This window comes from Ranitomeya imitator, chromosome 2 (assembly GCF_032444005.1).
Source record: "Ranitomeya imitator isolate aRanImi1 chromosome 2, aRanImi1.pri, whole genome shotgun sequence".
Classification (NCBI taxonomy): Eukaryota; Metazoa; Chordata; class Amphibia; order Anura; family Dendrobatidae; genus Ranitomeya; species Ranitomeya imitator.
In genome coordinates this window covers 562,568,523-562,588,726 of record NC_091283.1, presented here as the reverse complement: position 1 = coordinate 562,588,726, position 20,204 = coordinate 562,568,523, and the positions used below count along the sequence as shown (strand labels likewise).

At 44.2% G+C, this 20,204-nt stretch overlaps 1 protein-coding gene across 2 annotated transcripts in view; it reads left to right on the top strand.

Annotated features, from left to right (window-relative positions):
- Positions 1–20,204, top strand: part of RHBDF2 (rhomboid 5 homolog 2) — a 125,939-nt gene that overhangs the window by 15,330 nt on the left and 90,405 nt on the right. Inside the window, exon 2 of one of the 2 annotated variants that reach the window (XM_069752090.1) lies at positions 17,315–17,408. The exons of the other annotated variant lie outside the window; for it this stretch is intronic. The gene's annotated coding sequence lies outside the window, so the exon portion shown is untranslated. The remainder of the gene's footprint in view (positions 1–17,314; positions 17,409–20,204) is intronic. 2 annotated transcript variants of the gene reach the window in all.

Genomic DNA, 20,204 nt, shown 5'->3' with positions numbered 1-20,204 from the left:
ACGAGAAGTGAGTCGCCGTTACGTCACTGGATCTCTCCTGCATCGTTCTGGAGTTGCTGTGTTTGACGTCTCTACAGCGACCTAAACAACGACGCTCCAGCGATCTAGTTTAGGTCGGCTCGTTGTCTATATCGCTGCAGCGTTGCTGAGTGTGACGGTACCTTAACACTCGAGTGGGAGATCCATCAATTTCAGTACATGGCCGTGCCCTTTGGCCTATCTATGGCACCAAGGATCTTCACCAAAGTGATGTTAGAGGTGATGGCCTACCTTCATCAAAAAGACACCTTAATCATCCCCTACATGGATGACTTTTTAGTTGTCGGAAACTCGACTGTTCAGTGTGCTAAACGCTTACCTTACACTGTTTAACCCTGCTGTTCTGTTCGGTCTGGGGAGACCTATTTTGAACTTTGGTATTTTTTGGGGTGTTCAAGATGCGGTTCTGAAACTTGTGGTTGATTGACTTAAATGAGGATGGGTCGGTCGGCCACGGGTTTCAGAGCCGCATCTTGAATATTTTAAAGAATATTGAAGTTCAAAGTCGGTCATTTTTGACCAATAGAACAGCAGGGTTAATCTTTACAGGATCTGGGCTGGATCATCAACTTCAAAAAATCCAGACTTATCCCACTTTCCCTCCAGAAGTATTTTAGGGTTTCATCTAGATTCTACAAAACACAGATGTCTACTCCCTCAGTTAAAAATATCACTGATAAAAAATAAAGTAACTGCTGCGATTGATAAACCTCGAATGTCCCTGAGAGAAGGAATGTCCTTGGTAGGATCCCTTCTTCGTGTACTCCAGCTGTCCAGTGGGCACAATACCATACCCGGATGCTGCAACATCAAATTCTTCGGGAGGAGAAACAACTTCTTGGCCACCTCGAATCAAAGATAACCTTGCCGCAGGAAGTCCTAGCTTCCTTAATATGGTGGTTAGATAGTAAACATTTAGCGGGGGGGGGGGGGGGGGAGTCCCTTGGGTAATAACACCATACTATACTTAAACTACTGATGCTAGTCCCCACGGATGGGGTGCACATATGGGAGATAGTTTCTGCCAGGGGATATGGAATAAAGAGGAAATCCAATATTCATCTAACCTAAAAGAACTAAATGCAGTAAACTATGCATTACGTCAATTTCTTCCACAGCTTCGAGGAAACCACGTCAGAGTTTTTTCAGACAACACTACAACAGTGGCATACCTAAACAAACAAGGGGTACTCGATCAGACGCTCTAATGGCTTCCGCAGAAAAGATCTTGAACCTGGCCGAAAAGCACCTGCTCTCTCTCTCTGCCCTTCACATCAAGGGAGAGAACAATCAACAGGCGGACTTCCTAAGTCGATACACTCTACAACAGGGAGAATGGTGACTAAATCCTCGCATTTTTCACAAGATAGCATTACTATGGGACCATCCTCAGATAGACCTGTTCGCTATGAGACAGAACAGACAAGTGCAGAAGTTTGCATCTCGATCACGTGCAGACATTCTAGATGCTCTTCAAATATCTTGGCAATTCAATCTAGCATATGCCTTCCCTCCGATAATTCTACTTCCTCAAGTCTTACGGAAAATCAGAGAACAGGCCAGGATAATATTAATAGCACCATTTTGGCCCAATAGACCACGGTTCTCGTGCCTGCAAACAATGTCAGTGACAGACCCATGGGTCCTTCCTTCAATCCCAGACCTACTCTCTCAGGGACCTTTCTGTTGTGAATTCTGTTGTTAAGCTCCCTCCTGTGGTCATGAATGGTACTTCGGCTGGTTCTGTCCATGGGCTTCCTCTGGTGGTTGTGAGTGGGGCTGCGGCTTCTGAGGTTCCTTCCACAGGTGACGAGGTTAATTCGTTAGCTGGCTGCTCTATTTATCTCCACCTAGATCATTGCTCCATGCCACCTGTCAATGTTCCAGTATTGGTCTAGTTCGCTCCTGGATCGTTCTTGTGACCTGTCTTCCCAGCAGAAGCTAAGTTCCTGCTTGTTTTTCTCTGTTTGCTAAGGTAGCAGGGAAATTCCGTAGATCACAAGAAATACATCTCCCCACTTTCTTTAACCCCTTTACCCCCAAGGGTGGTTTGCACGTTATGGACCGGGCCAATTTTTACAATTCTGACCACTGTCCCTTTATGAGGTTATAACTCTGGAACGCTTCAACGGATCCCGGTGATTCTGACATTGTTTTCTCGTGACATATTGTACTTCATGATAGTGGTAAAATTTCTTTGATATTACTTGCGATTATTTGTGAAAAAAACGGAAATATGGCAAAAATTTTGAAAATGTTGCAATTTTCCAACTTTGAATTTTTATGCAATTAAATCACAGAGATATGTCACACAAAATACTTAATAAATAACATTTCCCACATGTCTACTTTACATCAGCACAATTTTGGAACCAAAATTTTTTTTGTTAGGGAGTTATAAGGGTTAAAAGTTGACCAGCAATTTCTCATTTTTACAACACCATTTTATTTTAGGGGCCACATCTCATTTGAAGTCATTTTGAGGGGTCTATATGATAGAAAATACCCAAGTGTGACACCATTCTAAAAACTGCACCCCTCAAGGTTCTCAAAACCACATTCAAGAAGTTTATTAACCCTTCAGGTGTTTCACAGGAATTTTTGGAATGTTTAAATAAAAATTAACATTTTACTTTTTTTCACAAAAAATTTACTTCAGCTCCAATTTGTTTTATTTTGCCAAGAGTTGCAGGAGAAAATGGACCCCAAACCTTGTTGTACAATTTGTCCTGAGTACGCTGATACCACATAAGTGGAGGTAAACCACTGTTTGGGCGCATGACAGAGCTTGGAAGCGAAGGAGCGCCATTTGACTTTTTAATGCAAAATTGACTGGAATTGAGATGGGACGCCATGTTGCGTTTGAAGAGCCACTGATGTGCCTAAACATTGAAACCCCCCACAAGTGACACCATTTTGGAAAGTAGACCCCTTAAGGAACTTATCTAGAGGTGTGGTGAGCACTTTGACCCACCAAGTGTTTCACAGAAGTTTATAATGCAGAACCGTAAAAATAAAAAATATTTTTTGTAAAAAAAATGATCTTTTCGCCCCCAATTTTCTATTTTCCCAATGGTAAGAGAAGAAATTGGAACCAAAAAGTTGTTGTACAATTTGTCCTCAGTACGCTGATACCCCATATGTGGGGGTAAACCACTGTTTGGGCGCATGGGAGAGCTCGGAAGGGAAGGAGCGCCGTTTGACTTTTCAATGCAAAATTCACAGGAATTGAGATGAGACGCCATGTTGCGTTTGGAGAGCCACTGATGTGCCTAAACATTGAAACCCCCCACAAGTGACACCATTTTGGAAAGTAGACCCCCTAAGGAACTTATCTAGATGTGTTGTGAGCACTTTGACCCACCAAGAGCTTCACAGAAGTTTATAATGCAGAGCCGTAAAAATAAAACAAATTTTTTTTCCCACAAATATTATTTTTTAGTCCCCAGTTTTGTATTTTCCCGAGGGGAACAGGAGAAATTGGACCCCAAAATTTGTTGTGCAATTTGTCCTGAGTGCGCTGATACCCCATATGTGGGGGGGAACCACCGTTTGGGCGCATGGGAAGACTCGGAAGGGAAGGAGCGCCATTTGAAATACAGACTTAGATGGAATGGTCTGCAGGCGTCACATTGCGTTTGCAGGGCCCCTAATGTACCTAAACAATAGAAACCCCCCACAAGTGACCCCATATTGGAAACTAGACCCTCCCATGAACTTATCTAGATGTGTTGTGAGAACTTTGAGCCCACACGTATTTCACTACAGTTTATAACGCAGAGCCGTGAAAATTAAAAAAATCTTTTTTTTCCCACAAAACTTATCTTTTAGCCCCCAGTTTTGTATTTTCCCAAGGGTAACAGGAGAACTTGGACCCTAAAAGTTGTTGTCCTATTTGTCCTGAGTACGCTGATACCCCATATATTGGGGTAAACTCCTGTTTGGGCACACGGGAGAGCTCGGAAGAGAAGGAGCACTGTTTTACTTTTTCAACGCAGAATTGGCTGGAATTGAGAACGGACGCCATGTTGCGTTTGGAGAGCCCCTGATGTGTCTAAACAGTGGAAACCCCCCAATTATAACTGAAACCCTAATCCAAACACACCCCTAACTCTAATTCCAATGGTAACCCTAACCACACCTCTAACCCTGACACACCCCTAACCCCAACCCTATTCCCAACCGCAAATGTAATCCAAACCCTAACTGTAGCCTTAACCCTAACTGTAGCCTTAACCCTAACTGTAGCCTTAACCCTAACTGTAGCCTTAACCCTAGCTGTAGCCTTAACCCTAGCTGTAGCCTTAACCCTAGCTGTAGCCTTAACCCTAGCTGTAGCCTTAACCCTAGCTGTAGCCTTAACCCTAGCTGTAGCCTTAACCCTAGCTGTAGCCTTAACCCTAGCTGTAGCCTTAACCCTAGCTGTAGCCTTAACCCTAGCTGTAGCCTTAACCCTAGCTGTAGCCTTAACCCTAGCTGTAGCCTTAACCCTAGCTGTAGCCTTAACCCTAGCTGTAGCCTTAACCCTAGCCCTAACCCTAGCCCTAACCCTAGCTGTAGCCTTAACCCTAGCCCTAACCCTAGCTCTAACCCTAGCTGTAGCCTTAACCCTAGCCCTAACCCTAGCCCTAACCCTAGCCCTTAACCCTAGCCCTAACCCTAGCCCTAGCCCTAACCCTAACCTCAGCCCTAACCCTAGCCCTAACCCTAATGGGAAAATGGAAATAAATACATTTTTTAAATTTTTTTTACTTTTCCCCAACTAAGGGGGTAATGAAGGGGGGTTTGATTTACTTTTATAGCAGGTTTTTTAGCGGATTTTTATGATTGGCAGCCGTCACTCACTGAAAGACGCTTTCTATTGCAAAAAATATTTTTTGCGTTACCACATTTTGAGAGCTATAATTTTTCCATATTTGAGTCCACAGAGTCATGTGAGGTCTTGTTTTTTGCGGGACGAGCTGACGTTTTTATTGGTAACACTTTCGGGCACGTGACATTTTTTGATCGCCTTTTATTCCGATTTTTGTGAGGCAGAATTACCAAAAACCAGCTATTCATGAATTTCTTTTGGGGGAGGCGTTTATACCGTTCCGCGTTTGGTAAAATTGATAAAGCCGTTTTATTCTTCGGGTCAGTACGATTACAGCGACACCTCATTTATATCATTTTTTTATGTTTTGGCGCTTTTATACGATAAAAACTATTTTATAGAAAAAATAATTATTTTTGCATCGCTTTATTCTGAGGACTATAACTTTTTTATTTTTTTGCTGATGTTGCTGTATGGCGGCTCATTTTTTGCGGGACAAGATGACGCTTTCAGCGGTACCCTGGTTATTTATATCTGTCTTTTTGATCGCGTGTTATTCCACTTTTTGTTCGGCGGTATGATAATAAAGCGTTGTTTTTTGCCTCGTTTTTTTTTTTTTTTTTTTTTCTTACGGTGTTTACTGAAGGGGTTAACTAGTGGGCCAGTTTTATAGGTCGGGTCGTTACGGACGCGGCGATACTAAATATGTGTACTTTTATTGGTTTTTTTTTTATTTAGATAAAGAAATGTATTTATGGGAATAATATATATTTTTTTTTTTTCATTGTTTAGGATTTTTTTTTTTCTTTTTTTACACACTTGTAAAAATTTTTTTTTTTTACTTTGTCCCAGGGGGGGACAATACAGATCGGTGATCTGCCAGTTTGCACAGCACTCTGACAGATCACCGATCTGTCTGAGAGCAGTGCAGCGTTACCAAGTGCCTGCTCTGAGCAGGCACTTGGTAAGCCACCTCCCTCCCTGCAGGACCCGGATCCGCGGCCATATTGGATCCGGGACTTGATGCAGGGAGGGAGGTAGGAGACCCCCCCCCCGGAGCAACGTGATCACATCGCGTTGCTGCGGGGGGCTCAGGGAAGCCCGCAGGGAGCCCCCTCCCTGCGCGATGCTTCCCTGCACCGCCGGCACATCGCGATCATGTTTGATCGCGGTGTGCCGGGGGTTAATGTGTCGGGGGCGGTCCGTGACCGCTCCTGGCACATAGTGCCGGATGTCAGCTGCGATACGCAGCTGACACTCGGCCGCGCTCCCCCCGTGAGCGCGGCCGATCGGCTATGACGTACTATTCCGTCCTTGGGAAGTAAAGCCCACCCCACATGGACGGAATAGTACGTCTAACAGCAGAAAGGGGTTAAAGACCCCTCCAGTCCTGAAGAACAAAAGTTTCACACTCTCTAGATATCAGGAGAGTAGTTTTACAGTATATTGAAAGTACTAGAAGTTGGAGGCAGTGTAGGGCTCTGTTCATATCCTTCCAGGGAAAAAATAAGGGGTATGGAGTCACGAGGGGCACCTTATCCCGCTGGATTAGAGACGCTATCCAGCTGGCCTACTCCGTGAAGAATAAGGAACCTCCAGAGGGCATTAAAGTACATTCCTCCAGAGCTATGGCATCTTCCTGGGCATAAAGGGGAAACGTTCCAATTGAGGACATATGTAAGGTGGCAACATGGTTGGCTCCTTCTACCTTCTATAACCACTATAGCACCCAGTCACATCCCTCCCTAATGATTAGTATATTACAGTATATACCAATTGATTTACGTCCCTTGTAAAGTAAATAAGTTTTTAAACATAAAATGATAAATACTTGACCTAATACTGGCGGTCCTCCGGGTACTCTGAAAATTAAACTGGTTTCCTGTTCCTTGGGGCGGATCCCTCTCTCTCCAGTGGGTGCTGTCGTGGACTCATTAAAAGAGCATTACCGGTAAGTAATCCGGCTTATTTTTTTTTCTTAATGGATCCGTTACAAATGAAAGAGAAACTGATGGCTGATTAATGGATCCGTTTTCCATAGACTTCATTATAAAAAAAATTAAAAAAAATCCAGCAGAGATCAGTTACTTAAAGGGAACCTGTCACCCCGAAAATCGCGGGTGAGGTAAGCCCACCGGCATCAGGGGCTTATCTGCAGCATTCTGTAATGCTGCATTCACTGCCTTGCTTACCTGCTAGACATCAGCGGTGGACGTCTCCTGGGAACTAGCTGTAAACTAAACCTAAGTATTACCATCTCAAGAACGGCTGCGAATTTAATGAGCAGTAAATTCCAAAAGTGCTTGTTCTTACAAGTACTATCCAATCCTATCCACCTATGAAGATGGAAATACTCCTTTGTTACTAGGAACACGAGATCGTCATGACCTTTTACACAGCAGCCAGTGGCATAAAAGGTGGGCAGTGGTGGTCTAACAGCTGCAGAACACCGCTTGGGTGGGAGTAGGTGGATAGAAAACCCCTGCTGTAGACTTAGATGCGTGAAGTACTAGTTGTCTACTCTACCATCCAAGGACCATTAATATGGTAAAGCAATAAAAAATAAGTTTCTCGGCCTCAATCTTTCAGTTGCTCTTTTTCTTTACTTTATAAGTGACTTTTCTTTTTTTTTTTATATTGTGTATTCATTAACCTTTTTTTTTTTTTTTTTTTTTGCACCAAATTCTTTAGAGGTGCATGTGGATTGATGAATTTAACGTGAAATCAAAGATGTTCGTTTTCTTTTTTTCTTTTACCTTTTTAGCTCAGTTACATGATTTTGTTAAATGTCTTGTTAATCTTGAACTGCACAAAAATAAAATGAGGCAGGTTTTGTACCCTAGGGTACTAGAGTGCAATTGCACAAAAAATGTTGCCACATTTCAGAAAGTTGCAATTGAGTAATTAGGTTGAAACTCCAGATAAGGAAACCCACATCCACACTGTTGAATCCATGTTATACTTTTTTTTCCAAATACTCAGTTGTGTGAGAACCCGTAATTGCAACAGCCCTATTGAATGCAATTTTCCATTGTGATGTCTACATTAACCCTGGCACCACACGTTGCCTGGATTGGCATGTTTTTCCCTGTGTGTGCGTATAGGGAGAGACCTGTCACTTCAGGAGGGCAGGCAGGGAGAAACCCCTGGGGACCCATCCAGCTAGTCTACCGTGCAGCTCGGTCCCCAACGATTTTCAAAGTATGTCTTTCTCTGATATGCCGCAGAGTTAAACATGCCTGTATGATGTAATTTATAATCATTTTATTTCTATAGCGCCAACATATTCCGCAGCACTTTACATTTTACAGGGGACTTGTAGAGACAATAAAAGACATTACAGAATAACAATAATCACATAAATCAACAGATGCCAAGAGGAGCGAGGGCCCTGCTCGCAAGCTTATAACAGATTGGAAAGCATGTATTAGTTATCGGGTTCACTTTAAGCCCCCTTCACATGTCCCGCTGATTCTGGTACTGGAAATACCATTACCGGTGACATCTATGTGTCTGTGTGCCACGTAAGGAATGAAATGCAGCATAGGAATTAAAGAGTGTTATGTATTAAAGATGTTCAAAGATAGAGATAGATAGCGATGAGGAACATAGAAATATGTCAGTGTGATATGTAATCTGTGTTTTGTTTGTGTAGTTTTCTGTACTTTAATTTATTGAATACATTTGATAAAAAATGGTAAGGGTCCCCTTTATTTTTACTAACCAGCTGAGGGAAAGCAGACAGCTGTGGGATGGTGTTATTATTATGGGAAGGGGCCAATATCTGTAGGGACCTAATGCCGTGCTGGGGGGCTGCGTGGGGACCTGATGCCATGCTGGGGGGGCTGCGTGGGGTCCTGATGCTGTGCTAGGAGGGGCTCTGTGGGGCCCTGATACTGTGCTAGGAGGGGCTGCGTGGGGCCATGATACTGTGCTCGGGAGGGTGCTGCGTGGAGACCTGATGCCATGCTAGTGGGACTGTGTGGGGACCTGATGCCTGCTAGGGGAGTTGCTTGGGGTCCCGATGCCGTGCTGGGGGGCTGCATGTGGACCCGATTCCATGCTGAGGGGGCTGCGTGTGGACCTGATGCCGTACGGGGGGGGGGGCTGCGCATGGAGCCGATGCCGTACGGGGGGGGGGGGGGGGGCTGCGTGGAGACCCGATGCCGTACTGGCGGGGGGCTGCGTCGAGACCTGATTGATGCCGTACCGGGGGAAGGGGGGTTGTGTGGGGACCTGATGCCATACTAGGAGGGTGTTGATCAAAATGCACAGTCTGAATAACCAGGGCAGGATGATTTACTGTTTTATATATACTTTATAAAAAGCAGTACATGGTGTGGTTTGGATTGTCTGCTGCAGGTAAGAACACATGTTACAATAAGCCCTGTCGTAACATGTAGTAACTGTAACAGTCTTTAATTTTGCCTAATGATAACAATATGAAACAATAATAATAAGCAGAATTAAGTTTGGCCCTCCACAACAGTCATAGGATCTCATGTGGCTGCTTGGGAAAATTAATTTCCCTCTTCTGGAATAGACACATGCAGATAAAACTGTAATGTGCACTCACTGATATGGGCAAGGTTATCACTGCATATGCTGAGTATGGTATGCTGTAGGCAATACAATGCATGTCTAGAGGTCTTAAAGGTACCTTCACACATAACGTTAACGATAGCGTTGCTTTTTGTGACGTAGCAACGATATCATTAAGGAAATCATTATGTGTGACAGCGACCATCGATCAGGCCCCTGCTGGGAGATCGTTGGTCGCTGAGGAAAGTCCAGAACTTTATTTCGTCGCTGGATCTCCCGCTGACATCGCTGGATCGGCGTGTGTGACGCCGATCCAGCGATGTCTTCACTGGTAACCAGGGTAAACATCGGGTTACTAAGCGCAGGGCCACGCTTAGTAACCCGATGTTTACCCTGGTTACCAGCGTAAACGTTAAAAAAACAAACACTACATACTTACCTTCAGCTGTCTGTCCCCGGCGCTGTGCTTCTCTGCACTCCTCCTGCATCCTGTGTCAGCGCTGGCCGGCCGGAAAGCACAGCGGTGACGTCACCGCTCTGCTTTCCGGCTGACTGGCGCTGACAGTGCAGAGGAAAGCAGAGCGCCGGAGGACAGACAGCTGAAGGTAAGAATGTAGTGTTTGTTTTTTTTAACGTTTACGCTGGTAACCATGGTAAACATCGGGTTACTAAGCGCGGCCCTGCGCTTAGTAACCCGATGGTTACCCGGGGACCTCGGGATCGTTGGTCGCTGGAGAGCTGTCTGTGTGACAGCTCTCCAGCGACGCTGCAGCGATCGACATCGTTGTCGGTATCGCTGCAGCGTCGCTCAGTGTGAAGGTACCTAACTGACCTGCTGCAAATCCACCACAGACTTGCAATAATTCCCAGCATATATTTTTACACTACTAGTAACTTTCCTTTGCCAGTGAGGGTAAGCACCTTTCTATGGTCAGGTATCTCTTCTGCTGTCTCTCCAGTGGGGTTACTTTTAGGTTAACTTCCCACAATGAGTTTTTGATGCTGTGTATATTTTCACTGCGCAAAACAATGCATTGTCTTACAGTTTCAGCAAAATGAATGGGATTTATAGGAATCTCATACCCAATGTGTGTTTTTTTTTGTTTGTTTGTTTGTTTGTATGTATGTCATTTAACACGGAGAGAGGCTATGTGCACACGTTGCGGATTAGGCTTAGGAATTTCTGGTGCGGATTCTGCCTCTCCTGGCAGAAAACGCACCTGCGGATTTGCCGCGTTTTTGCTGCGGTTTTCTTGCGGATTTGCTGCGGTTTTTACCCCTGCAGTTTTCTATAATGGAATGGGTACAAAAACGCCGCAGATTCACAAAAAAGAAGTGACATGCTACTTCTTTTAAACCGCAGCGTTTCCACAGCGGATTTTCCACAAAGTGTGCACAGAATTTTTTTTTCCTCATTGATTTACATTGTACTGTAAATCAATTGCGGATCTGCAGCGTTTCTGCACCTCAAAAAACGCTGCGGATCCACACAGAATCCGCAACGTGTGCACATCCCCTAAAACTGACCTGAGGTGCAGTTTTGAAATCCACAACTTGTCAATTTCTCTTGCAGTAAATACTGTATGCGCTTTATTTTTGGATTTTCCTCATAGACATCAATGAGAAAAGGAAAATCTTCACGTTAATACCACATGACTGAATCAATAATGTTTTATGAAAGCTAAGTAACCATGAAGTATCCAAAACAAAGTTTTATTTAAAACTTGACTTGCCAAAAAGACAAACTCGCTCCAAAAAGAGCGATAAAAAAAAATGCAAGTCCACTAATCTAGCTAATTGGGGCAGAAATGCTGCTGGAAACTTACAGTATAAAATAAATGCACCAAATACTCATCGTTGCTTTAGCAAGGCTGGTTGTCAAGAATAGAGGTCCCCACGCTGTTTTATTTAAATTATGTAAATCATTTTTAAAAAACAGCGTGGGGTCCCCCCAATTTTTGACAACCAGCCTTGCTAAAGCAGACAGCTTCGGTCTGGTGATGGCCATGGATATTTCCCCTACCACAACCCCCCCCCCCCATAAAAATAGCAGCTCACATCCGCCCAGAAAAGGCGCATCTATTAGATGCACCAATTATGGCGCTTTGCCAGCTCTTCCCACTTGCCCTTTAGCGGTAGCAAGTGGGGTTCATATTTGCGGGGTTGTCACCTTTTGTATTGTCCGGTGACATCAAGCCCAAGGATTAGTAATGGCGAGGCACCTATGGCTATGGCTTCTTTCACACTTCAGTTGTTTGGCGTCAGTCTGCTCAGACATCGTGACGGATCCGTCACAATTGTTGAGAAAACGGTTCTAACGGATCAGTTTTTTTGACGCTTTCGTGTATCTGGGAAAAGTATCTACTTTTTGGAGCATGCTCAATTGAAAAAGCGGATTGGGGTGACGGATCCGCCAAATGACGGTCGCGACGAATCCGTCGTCCATAGGCGGCCATTCTAGGAAATGGCGGATGCGACAGATGCATCATGAACCGCCATTTCAGCGCAGACAAAAAATGTTGCAATGTCCGTCAATGTCTAGATGACATCCGCCAAATTTCAACGGATCCGTCACATGGCGGATGGAATGGACGACCATCCGCCACAATCCGTCGCTAATGCAAGTCTATGGGAAAATAGCGGATCCGCCAAAAAAAATGGCGGATCCGCTATTTGATGATAACGGCGGATTCAAACTGACGCCAAAAGACTGAAGTGTGAAAGAGGCCTATAAGACGCCTTTTCATTACTAATTCTATAGTCTTTTATTTGAAATAAAACAAAACACACTTTTCCATTTTTGGCAAACAATAAGAGAACAAAGAAGGACTACCAATCCAATGTATAAAGATATATAAACAGCAAATTTTATTAATACATATAATACATATAGAAAATACAAAAGAATATGGATACTTGGCAGATGGGACAGTACATAGACCAATATGTGCACGAAACACCGATGCCACAATGTATATATAAAAGGAAGACAGCAGTATCTACTAATTGTAATAATAACTCCCTATAGAGCATAGAGATATATCTAAATTATGATAAAATATCCAAAGAACATCTACCTATAGCTCAAATAAGTATACCTAGCCTGCTATCCACCAACAGATGTAGTACCGAAGGTGTAGCTAGTTATATATATGGCTGCTGCTAAATGTAAACCATAGAACACTAAATAGACTGAACAGGCAACCAGCCATAATACAAGAAATAACCTCAATGCATATTGCTACAAAAAACTATACCTGTAGACATGGCGGCAAAGGTGCCCGTGCACAAGGAACCTCGACGCGTGTTTCGCTGTATCCTACAGCTTCGTCCCGACGAAGGGGGGGAGAATAATGTTATAGGGTCAGATCGCTGATCTGACACTTTGCAGAGCACTGTGTCAGATCAGCGATCTGACGTGCACTGCTCCAGGCTTACAGCCGCCTGCTCTGTGCAGGCGCTTGTATGCCACCTCCCTGCAGGATCCAGAAGTAGCCCCACCGCCATTTTGGATCCGGGGCCTGCAGGGAGGAGACGCTCGGTACAAGGTGAGCATATCGCCTTGTACCGAGGGTCTCAGGGAAGCCCGCAGGGAGCCCACTCCCTGCGCGATGCTTCCCTATGCCCCCGGAACGCTGCGATCATGTTTGATCTGTGTGCCAGGGGCGGTCCGTGACCGCAAGGTGACAGTAAGGTGTTCGGCACAGACGCCGAACTTTACTGTTCGGGTTCGCCCATCTCTTCCAGATACATTGAAACTATAAAAACTATTTGATTGTAAATGCAGTGAAAACTGTAACCTTCCTATCTGTTGTAATGTTTTCAGTGCTATTTATTGTCGGTGCCTGTTAGCAGATGCTTTTGGTTCATCATTTGCAGGGGAAATGTGGATTAGTTGTGTTTTCTTTTCTAGCCTTGCCTAATGTTTTCCTGATCTGAGTGACAACAGAAATATTGGGCTTCCACTTTCCAGTCATTACTCATTGGGTTGGATAGGGAGGAAACATGGAAGGATAGCCAAGCTAAAACGACAAGATTGTGGATGATGACTGGTCACACGTTTTTGTTTTGTTTTTTTCCATGGAATCTGCCCTTGTGTACAGATTTATTTGCAGTGACTTTAAAGCTAGCCATATCCCTCAGATAGCGGTTTGCTGGACACTTGGCAGACAGCTCTTCCTCCCAACAGCCGCATGTACGCCAAGCCTAGATTGCTTATGTTCTCAGTAGAAAGAGGCCAATGGCAGCTTATTTTACAGTCTTGGCCAAAAATTGAGATTTCCACAATTTATTCTCCCAAAGTTTTCTGCTTCAGTTTGAATAGTGGCAATTTGTAAGTGAGGATACAATGAATGGTCATAAGCAGTCATTCCTTGTGATGAAAAATCACAATTCTATTTCCACTATTTTTATTTGTGCCACAAAATGACCTATTTACATAATTTCGATGATCTTCTCATAAGGTCCCATTCAGTTATCAGTTTTTCAAGTTCTAACCGTGTTTTTTTTTTTTTTTTCATGAACAGAACTCGTACCTATTATTATAGTCTCTGGGACTATTGACATGTCCATACATTTTGTGGACTGAATGGTCCATACAAAATTACAGAGACTTGTTCAATTTTGATCTGAGTGTCTGATCAAACTCACCATTGCAAGTTCATAAAAAAATTGGACAGCACTCAGATGGACTGTTTTGATACGTTTGTTTTTTTAAAATGAGGAAGACTGATGGTAAAAACTGACACACTGACCAATCTCTGATTTAAAAAAAACTAATGAAACATGACCATTTTTTTGCATACAAGAAGAATCATTGACGTCTGTATGAGCCCTTAAAGGGAATCTGTCAGCAGGCTTTTGCAATTTAATCTGAGGACAACCTGATGGAGGGGTTAAAACACAGATGTCAAATATGTATAACATGTCCGGCTGTGTGCTGTTGTTTACTTAGTCACAGCAATGTTAATCAGCAGGTGATTTATCCTTCAGTCTATTAGCCTGTGTGCCCTCGTCCAACTCCGCCCCATCTGTGATAAGCAGCTCACTGTCTATAGACATTTTACATAGAGAACCTGGTGTGGGCAGGGTTGGCTTTCTAGGCTCTGCTGCATTACTAAATCTGAAAGCTCTGATTGTGTCAGAACGGCTGCACCTAGTAAACCAAGTGATACATCGTTGGATTCAGTGTCTCTTTGCCTACATCATGTTGTGCTCAGATGGCCTAGCAAAAACCTGCTGACAGATTCCCTTTAACTCAGGAGAAAGTATTACCGAGGATTAAACCGCTAATATCACTCGGTCATGCTGATTGAAAAAGTCTGCTGTTATAATTCATTTAAAAGGGGGCTTCTTTGTTAGCCATGGTTAAAGGGAATCAGTCATAGACTAAGGCCACCAGCATCAGGGGTTTATCTACAGCACTATTTAATGCTTTTCAGATGATTGAACTTCAGTGACCATAGAAACATCTAACTAAAAGATCGTAAAACATGGAAACCGTAAACTATGTGGGGAAAAAGTGGCCATCTCAAAACTTTTGGTCACAACTGTATTTGAGAACGAAGTATCAGGAATGTTCAAATTCAACATTCTCAACCATCCTTTTCCTTAAAACCCCTTCATGACATGAGCAGTACTATTACGGCGGTGAGCCCACATCAAAGTCGCGACATGTCAGCTGTTTTGTACAGCTGACATGTGCGCGCAATAGCGGCAGGTGAAATCGCGATTCACCCGCCGCTATTAACCTGTTAAATGCTGCTGTCAAACGCTGACAGCGGCATTTAACGGCCGCGCGGCCGGAAATGAGCGCATCGCCGACCCCCCCCTGTCACATGATCGGGGGTCGGCGATGCGTCAGGATGGTAACCATAGAGGTCCTTGAGACCTCTATGGTTACTGATGCCGGCCTGCTGTGAGCGCCACCCTGTGGTCGGCGCTCATAGCACACCTGCAATTCAGCTACACAGCAGCGATCTGATGTTCGCTGCTATGTAGCAGAGGCGATCGAGTGGTGCCAGCTTCTAGCCTCCCATGGAGGCTATTGAAGCATGGCAAAAGTAAAAAAAAAAAAAAGTTTTTAAAAATATGAAAAAAATAAAAAAAATATGAAAGTTTAAATCACCCCCCTTTTGCCCCATCCAAAATATAACAATAAAAAAAAAAAATCAAACCTACACATATTTGGTATTGCCGCGTTCAGAATCGCCCGATCTATCAGTAAAAAAAAAAAAGCATTAACCTGATCGCTAAACAGCGTAGCGAGAAAAAAAAATTGAAACGCCAGAGTTATGTTTTTTTTGGTCGCCGCGACATTGCATTCAAATACAATAACGGGCGATCAAAAGAACGTATCTGCACAAATGTGGTGTCACTAAAAAAGTCTGCTCGGCACGCAAAACACAAGCCCTCACATGGCCATATTGACGGAAAAATAAAAAAGTTATGGCTCTGGGAAGGAGGGGAGCGAAAAACGAAAACACAAAAATGAAAAAGGGCCGTGGCATGAAGGGGTTAAAATGTGTAATTGGCGTACAGTCATTGACATTAGCTGATGGTTGGGTTCTGCCTATATTAGTCTAATGTGTTTCGGAGGATAACTTTCAGTTAGGTTCCTAAAGATTTGTGCAGTTTAGGCAAGGCGAGCTCATTCAATCCACATTGGCTATCAGCTGGTCTTCTTGTGCTAACTATATAAAATTTTACCTAACTGTTGTATGTTTTTGAGGTATCGAAAGAAATCGAAGTAGCCTAAGAAAGCCATATTGCCCATATTAGGAGCTTGCCGTCTGTTCAGGTTCATAACCAGAGTATGCAAGGCCATGGAGATAATGAATAAATATACCCGAGACAAAGGCTGCAAGAGTGCCACACCATGGTTGATAAGTCTTGTTCTAAAGTCGTCGTCCCCCCATACATATTAGGCTACCGTCGGCCAAACCAGCTGGGATCAACGGATTTGTCTATGGGGGAACTGGCATGTCCATTTTTTGGACTGCTGAATCTCTTGTTCTCAAAGCGGTTAGCCTCCATCGGATATCTGGCCACGACCCTCTCATAGAGAAGACCGGAACACTTAGGAGAGTAAGATCTCCTCCTGGGCAAGTTATCTAAAGTCTATGGGTGCTTAAGCCATGACCATGACCTTTGCAATATGGTTGTGCTTGTTTGTAGCAGTTTTCTTCAGAAGTGAAGAAAACTCTTACGTTTTAATTAACGAAAATCCTTGCTTGGATCTCCTGATTCCCAGTGATCAGCTGTGATCTGTGGGAAAACCTTGACATTAAGGGTTTATTTATCCTGCCGCGCCCCCAGGGTGTAAATGAAGTATTACAAGATGTCCATTAAAATCAATGTGGTGTGTGTAACGCAGGACGGGACTGGTCCTCCAGAGACGGATGCCTTTTGTAGTCTCCATTCTGGCCAACATTTGAGGATCCAGAATGAACGACCTGCTTCTGTTAATGTAAAAAATAACCTTAGAGTATAGGAAATGTATTTTTTCTGACTTGCGTTGAGGACACAGACATTTACCTGTGAGTGCAGGACAGTTTTCTGTCTATAGGTATTCCGCATATTTTTTTTCAAAAGTGTCTTTTATTATCTCATGAATGATCTGCACTATTTTTTTTTAATCTTTTTTTTTTTTTATTGCCGCATGTTCTTTCCTGAGTTTGGGGGTTATCTTGGAATCCAAATGTCCTGTTCCTCCCCGTTTCCACGGTGACCCATCTGTTTATTTGCTGAAAATCTGTCACCTAGTATTCTGCTGACTTAACTCTTATACAGCTAGTGGCTCACAGTCACACAAGCCTACAATGAATCTCTTCGTTGTGCCTTTATCGATGGAGGAGCAGGAAGCGTTCTACCTCAGAAATAGTTTGGAATCTTAAGCGTTAACACCAATAATTTTCACAGCCAGGAAGTGTTCTGGAAGATTGGAAGACTTCGCTTCTGTCATTGGCTGCCGGCACCCTGATCGTCTGTGGTATCGGCTACGGGAGGACAGCAGGTCAGTCCTGGAAAATTGTGTGATGGCTCTGGAGGGCCAGTCTGGGTGTCTCTGAGGCTTGTGTGGCTGCATGCCACGATGGGAAGATGGGTTTGGAGATGCCGGCCTGGCAGTGGGCTCAGAGCTGCCCAGTAGGAGGACATGCCGGGTATATAAACAATGTTAGGGCTCCAATACTATTTTATTATAGCTATAGAAAGTTATGGCAGATTCCAGTAAAATATATATATATATTCTCATCAGTTCTCTTGTTTCTTGGCATGTTGTACATTACTCCACTATGTATAATTTCTAGTGAATTAGCTCTTATCAAAACCATTGTATTTTAATTTGAAAGAAGTTATTGTATTCAGCTTGTTTTAGATGGAATGATTTACAATGTAAATGAAGGCAGTAAATAAGACTGCCATACTATAGCCAGTCTTGTCACAGAGCATTTATTGTAGTAGTTGGCAGCCCTTTGTATTACTTTGTAGTGCTTGAACTGTAATATAGCACATTATAAATGTAGTTTATTTCTTGTGCCCTCTTCTAGTCTGACTGCGGTGTTACTCATCTGCCATCATGTGATAGACCTTACAATGACATGTCAGATGGTTTACCACGAGAGTATTGCTCAGTCACATCCAGATATTGCTGACCATGAACAGTTTGTTTTTCATCTCTTAGGACAGACAGTTGACTTCATCAATTTGGACAGGCTGGCTTTAGCCACCATGACTTACGTGTTTTCTGTTGGACAGCGTGTTTGGTATGGACACGTTCACTTTGTGGGTCTTAGTGAAGTTGATCGTTCATTATGTTGAACTAGATGGTGGCCCGATTCTAACACATCGGGTATTCTAGAATATGCATGTCCACGTAGTATATTGCCCGGCCACGTAGTATATTGCCCGGCCACGTAGTATATTGCCCGGCCACGTAGTATATTGCCCGGCCACGTAGTATATTGCCCGGCCACGTAGTATATTGCCCGGCCACGTAGTATATTGCCCAACCCACTGATGCTCCTCGTGCGCTCCGGTCTGAAGAGTGCATTGCGGTCTCGCGAGATGATGTAGCAGTCTCGCGAGACCGCACGTCATCATCTCGCGAGACCGCAATGCATGGAGCGGTCACCAAGGCGTCGCAAGGAGCATCGGTAACATCCGCTTTGATCCGGGGGGCCAACGGAGGGTGAGTATGTAACTTTTTTTATTTTTTTAATTATTTTTAACATTAGATCTTTTTACTATTCATGCTGCATGGGCAGCATGAATAGTAAAAAGTTGGTCACACAGGGTTAATAGCAGTGTTAACCGAGTGCGTTACACCGCGGTCAACGCTGCCATTAACCCTGTGTGAGCGCTGACTGGAGGGGAGTGCGGAGCGGGCACTGACTGCGGGGAGGAAGGAGCGGCCATTTTTCCGCCGGACTGTGGCCATCGCTGATTGGTCGCGGCAGCCATGACAGGCAGCTGGCGAGACCAATCAGCGACTTGGATTCCATGACAGACAGGCCGCGACCAATGAATACCCGTGACAGACAGAAGGACAGGACAGACAGAAAGACGGAAGTGACCCTTAGACAGTTATATAGTAGACTAGATGGTGGCCCGATTCTAACGCATCGGGTATTCTAGAATATGCATGTCCACGTAGTATATTGCCCAGCCACGTAGTATATATTGCCCAGCCACGTAGTATATATTGCCCAGCCATGTAGTATATATTGCCCAGCCACGTAGTATATATTGCCCAGCCACGTAGTATATATTGCCCAGCCACGTAGTATATATTGCCCAGCCACGTAGTATATTGCCCAGCGACGGAGTATATTGTTCAGCCACGTAGTATATTGCCCAGTCACGTAGTATATTGGCCAGCACAGAGCCACGTAGTATATTGCCCAGTCACGTAGTATATTGGCCAGCACAGAGCCACGTAGTATAGAGACTTAAAAAACAAACAAAAAAAACATATACTCACCTATAGCCTGTTAAAGTCCTGCTATACTTACCATCTGCTGCCTTTGCCGCTCCTCGCCACGTTCCTGGGACCGCTCCATTGCAAGCGGCAGCTTTCGGTCCCAGGGCTGGTGTGAGCAGGACCTATGATGACGTTGCGGTCCCATGACCGTGACGTCACGGCAGGTCCTTGCCGCACTCCAGCCCTGGGACGGGTCCGGAAGCTGCCACTTGCAATGGAGCGGTCCCGGGAGCGTGGTGAGGAGCGGGAAAGGTGGCGGAGGGTGAGTATGGCAGGTTTTTTTGCTTTTTTTGTATTATTTTTAACATGACCTATTTTTACTATTGATGCTGCATAGGCAGCATCAATAGTAAATAGTTGGGGACACACAGGGTTAATAGCAGCGGTTACACCGCGGGCCGTTACCGCTGCCATTAACCCTGTGTGAGCGGTGGGGATTACGGAGCGGGCGCCGGGCAGTGAGTGCAGGAGAGTAGGGGAGGGACTGATCGGACTGTGGCCGTCGCTGATTGGTCGCGACAGCCATGACAGGCAGCTGCGGAGACCAATCAGCGAACGAATAACCGTGACAGGACAGACAGACAGACGGAAGTACCCCTTAGACAATTCTGTATATAGATTATTATAGCCATCTAAGCTGGATGTGTCTCAGTTCTAAATCAGAGAGAGGATACCAATCAGTATGTCCTACTAGAAGTCTTCTTTCCTTTTAAGACCTGTATATACAGTGGGTACGAAAAGTGTTCATACCCCTTTAAATTTTTCACTCTGTTTCATTGCAGCTATTTGGTAAATTCAAAAAAGCTCATTTTTTTTTCATTAATGTAC